General features: G+C 53.0%; 1 long non-coding RNA gene and 1 other non-coding gene across 2 annotated transcripts; both read right to left on the bottom strand.

The window, feature by feature from the left end:
• Positions 1-227: 227 nt before the first annotated feature.
• TRNAS-UGA (transfer RNA serine (anticodon UGA)) lies at positions 228-309 on the bottom strand. The gene has a single exon. It is a non-coding gene; the product is annotated as a tRNA-Ser (tRNA).
• A 2,026-nt stretch (positions 310-2,335) lies between these two features.
• LOC127035764 (uncharacterized) lies at positions 2,336-4,520 on the bottom strand. Its single transcript, XR_007769931.1, has 3 exons — positions 4,299-4,520; positions 3,154-3,313; positions 2,336-2,431 (listed from the first exon to the last, which is right to left on the bottom strand). It is a non-coding gene; the product is annotated as an uncharacterized LOC127035764 (long non-coding RNA).
• Between the last annotated feature and the right edge of the window lie 380 nt (positions 4,521-4,900).

Below are 4,900 nucleotides of genomic sequence, written 5' to 3'. Positions count from 1 at the left end.
CAGAACCAGGGTTATGGCTGATCTATGGGGCACTAGGTGAGTGGCAGAGGCTACAGGCACTGAGAGTTTGCCTGACACCTCAGGGACACAGGGGGAGGTGGTGTCCCAGGCATCTCTATGAAAGGAGCAGAAGAGGATTTACTTGGGGTGGGGAGAGACTTGAGAGTGTCTCAGGGGGTTGTACACAGGGAATTGCTCGGATAAGATACTGGCTAAAACACAGGCCTCGCTGTGAACAAGATTTGAACCTGCGCAGAGGAACCCTATTGGATTTCAACTCCAACACTTTAACCACTCAGCCATCACAGCTGAAATGTAAAAGTGCCCCAATGCCAGAGAAACTGGTAAACAATCACAATGACCAGGTGTGAAGTCATCTGAACTACAGAATTCCCACTGCAAACCTGGCTCCCAAAGCACAGGGGGGATTTGGGTTTGTTCTCTTTGCTTAGCCATGTGCAGTCGCACAGAGAGAGCGTTTAAAAGTCTCCCCTCCCACAGAGCGGGAATAGGAAATTATTCTCAACTTGAAGCCTGATGCGAATGAGGATGTCCGGACCACAGGGCTAGGGACTGACCTTTGCTATAGAAACCAGTGACACACGGAACCAGGCTAAGGAAAATGTTTCCTGGAGTCAATAACTGGATTAGCAGCAGTACTGTGCAGAGAAATTTCTCACAAGAGGAGACAGCGCATTGGTGGTTTGGTAGCAGAAGTCACAGCTACAGCAGGGGAGGTCTAGCTTTGGTTTCTGGCCAACAGAGGAAGGAGTTTTATTATCTCCAAATTTCAGTAGAAAAATTCAGACCCAAACTGTGTGTGGTGAGAGTTTCTCTGGTTTCGTTTGTTTTTCTCATTTGAAATGTCCTTGATCATTTTTCTGGGAAAACAATTTGGACAAGGCAAAGGAAGAGTTAGAACAATTACAAATCTCCATGGGAGTAAAGAGGGTCTCTCAGCACCAGGGGAGGGGTGGAGATTTTCATGGAAGGGAGTTGAGGAGATAAATGAGAGGCTTTTGCTCCAGCAAAGGGAGCGGCTTGGGAGTTTCATTTTTACCAAGTGAATCCCCCCCCCACACACACACACACACACTGCTTCCCTGCTGCTGCTACCCCAGCTGAAATCTCACTGACACCCCCAGCATGTGACCTACAGCTTTCTCCTGACAAAGCCCTTATCTATCAGAGACAAAATCCCCTCATCTGCCCCTTCTCCCAGCTCAGCCCTCTGCCCCCAGAGCCCAGGACAACCCTGACCTAGCCATGCCGGGGGGTTGGGCTTAATCTTCAAGGTCGAGCGCAAAATCTTCAGCCGGGGATGTTTCGCTCCCTTCCCACCTCGGCCCAAGCGGCAAGGGAGAAATGGATGAGACACGCCAGCTGGAAGACACCTCTCTCCCACTTCTCTATAGCCTTCTGTGACGTTATTAATATGAACTGGGACCGTAGGGATCATTGTTGCCACCACTGTTATATATGTGCAGCAAATATTGTGCAAAGGTTGTCGTGTGAGCTGTCTATGACAAGGTTAAGATTTGCTGGTTATAATTTTGCTGGCTGTGCGTTCCATTTTTGTATTTGAAGTAATGAATATGGGCTATGTACTTGTATCTCAAATGTATTTGATTCCAAGTAGCCTCAGTGTCATCAGCCCCCATGTCCTTCAGGAGTCCATAGCAAAGAGACCCCTCCACCCAGAATCCTGGACTCCCTGGGAGGTGCCTCCCACACTCCCCCTCAACCCAATGGGGCATCAAGGAATAAAGTGGCAGCATCTGGCGTCAGTGGGGTTCAGTGGCTCAGGCCAGACACCTGAGCTGGGGACCCACCCCCATAGCACTGCTCAGGGCCTGGGCCTGGAGTGTTCACAGCCCCTTCCTTACCCCTCCGAGCCCAGCCAGGCTCCTCACCTGGAATAAAGCAGAAGCGTCTGTCGGCCTCGCTGCTGTCCAAGTTCCAGGGGCTGCTGTTGTCCCACAGGAAGCGGGCCGAGCTGCTGGGGCTGGGAGAGGGATCCTCCACCTCCTGCCCTGGGAAGGCTGGAAGGTCCCCACTAACCGGGCAGGGCGATGCCTCCTGCTGGAAATCGGGGCTGGGCTCCTGGGGCTGCTGCTGCCGACACAACAAGCCTCGGAACCACCCTGCCCGGTTCTGCACCAGGGCTGGGTCCTGCTTGCCCAGCTGCATCCTGGCCCAGCTCCATTTTGGCCTTGATGGTGCCTCTCCCAGCTCAGCGCCTGCACCGGGAGCAGGTTTCCTTTTCCAGAAGGCTGGGCACTTCCACCTCCTGGCCCGGCCGCGATCTCCTTCCCCGCCATTGGGGACGGTTGGGCCGCTCGGCTCCTGGGGAAGATGGCAGCTGCTTTCCACAGGCTCTGGGGCCGCCTGCAGAGCCTTCTTCCTGAACATCCTCAGGAGCCTGGCCATCCTGGAACCGAGCGGGTAGCAGATGTGAGTCTGGGTTCAAGGCAGCCTCTCACTAACCAACTTGTTTGGTCTCTCCCCATCCCTGCCCCAGCCAGAGTAGCTCCTCCTCCCCCCACGGGGGTGCAGGGAGTCTAAGCTACACACACTGGCAGGAGTTCATTGCATGATCTGCTCCCCCTCAACCTTCCCCCTCGTCATCCCTGGGGCTGCAAGAACCGGGGAGTCTAGTCCTTTTCGAGCACTGGGGTCAGTCACAAAGACCACTGGTCACTTTGGACAAGCAGCTCCCTCCTGCCAGCCCAGGACACACTCACACTTCCTCCCACCCATTCTCCACCCAGGCTAGAGAAGGAACAGAACTCAGGAGTCAAGACTTCTCCTGGGAAACCATTCCCCACTTCAAAGTCCCTAGACATAGCAAGGCCAGGGCCCCTTCGTTTCCCATTGATTTCCATGCTCAGCAGCTCCCCGGGTCCGGCCCAGCTCAGAGACTCTCAGCCTGTGGAACAGTCTCCCACAAGGGAAGGGCTGGGAGCCCCATTGCTGGGACCTTGCCAAACACGCTGGAGACGGCTCTGGAGAAGCCCCTCCCCAGTCTGAGAGTGAGGGGCTTCTGGGGGCTGTTTGCAAAACTAATGTCCTTTGGGAGAGATTCTCTCCCCCTCTTTCTGTCTCTCCCCAGACAGACAGGGGATGCCACCATGGAGCCCTAATGCCACTCACTTGCTCTGGTGATGAAGCGATGGATGGAGGATGTTCAATGTCATCCCTCGCCCTTCTCCTCACTCTCCAAGCCCAAGACAGGCTGGAGAGGAGGGTGGTGACCTGAGGAGTTACCCTGCCCAGCCAGCAGGCAGGGTGATGACACTGGGCGATCAGCTGGCTGTGAAAACAAGAGTCTGTCTTATTGCCAGGGAAAGGAGAAACTTGGCCAGCAGCAGGGGGTGCAGAACATCACCCTAGTGCAGGGGTGACAGCGCCTCCGGGATTCTGAAATCTCAGCACTTTACACACCTTCCTGGAGCCTCCCAACCCCCCTGGGCTGTCAGAACTGCAACCCCAACCCTACTGATGAGAAACAAACCTGGGGAGGGGAAGCTACTGACTCAGGGTCACACCAAGTGTCAGAAGTATAGATGGGACCCAGCAGTCCTTCTTTCCAGGCCCCTTTGCTAACCACTGCTGCACACTCCCTCCCACAGCTGGCAATTACAAGCAGGCCCTCATGGCCGCTCCCCCTGCCTATGAGAGGGAGTGTGCTCCGCTGGAGACACTGGACCAGGGGACTGGGAGTCAGGACTCCTGAGTTCCATTGATGGGATTTCTTACTTTCCCGCTATTGAAAAGTGCTGGGAATCTCCCAGACAAAGCTGCTCTGACAGTGCTAATCAGCATCTGACCATTCAAGGACGGAGCGCACTGCCCAGGAGGAGGAGTGTTTGGCTCTGGGGTTTCACTTCATCCCAGTCTAAAGAGAGGGGTCCAGCCATGGAGTTTGGCTCAAGAAGACCAATTCTCCAGTTTGTTAAGGGCATTTTGAATTCCAGTAATGTGATATAAAGTGCTTGGTGTCATTTGCAAATTTTAGAAGCATGCTCTCCACTCCATTTTCCAAATCAGTAATGAAAATATTGAATAGTACCAGACCCCGGACTGATCCCTGCCAGACCCAACAGGTACATCCTCTCTGTTGGACAGCCAGATATGGAGAAGGGCTCTTGGAGTCTGGGCTTTCAACCAGCTCTGCACCCACATCACACTGATTGCATCTAGACCACATTTCCCTGGTTTGCTTGTGAGACTGTCCTACGGGACTGTGTCAAAAGCCTTAGTAACACCAAGCTAGATCCCATCTACTGTCTACCCACCTTCACTAGGCCCGGAACCCTGCCGAAGAAGGAAAGAGGATTGGTTTGGAATGATTTGTTCTTGACAAATCCATGCTCACTAGTCCTAAGAACCAAACTATCCTGTTGGTGCTGCTGACAAACTGATAGTTTAAGAATGTACTCCAGTATCTCTCCAGCTATGGAAGTGAGGCGAGCTAGTAAGTCTCAGAGTTCTCTTTGTTCCCTTTTAAAGATAGGTCCTGTCTTATTGAAGGGTGGTAAGATGTTCTTCTTCAGGGATCTCAGACGAGAACTGGAGCACAACACCTGGTTTGTTAAGGCCACAAAAACAGAGGCAGGAACCTCTTCTCTCCTCCTGGCAAAGAACCCCAGGTACCTGAGAGATAGGGACACACATCCATGAATGGGCTTTAAAAAAGGCAGTGGTTAAAAAGTTTTGCCCCAACCATTTCTTGTTTCCACAGACTAGACATTTTAGCAAACTTCAGAATTCCTTGGTGCTAAACACTGGGAAACTCCCCTTTCTCCTTCACAGAGGGTTTGAACGCCCCTTATATCACCCAGGCTAAGGACTTCCCAGAGTTCAAGAACTGTCCCTGTTCCCATTGGACAGATGGGGA

This window comes from Gopherus flavomarginatus, chromosome 16, assembly GCF_025201925.1.
Source record: "Gopherus flavomarginatus isolate rGopFla2 chromosome 16, rGopFla2.mat.asm, whole genome shotgun sequence".
Taxonomy (NCBI): Eukaryota; Metazoa; Chordata; order Testudines; family Testudinidae; genus Gopherus; species Gopherus flavomarginatus.
This window is presented reverse-complemented; position numbering and strand designations above follow the sequence as displayed.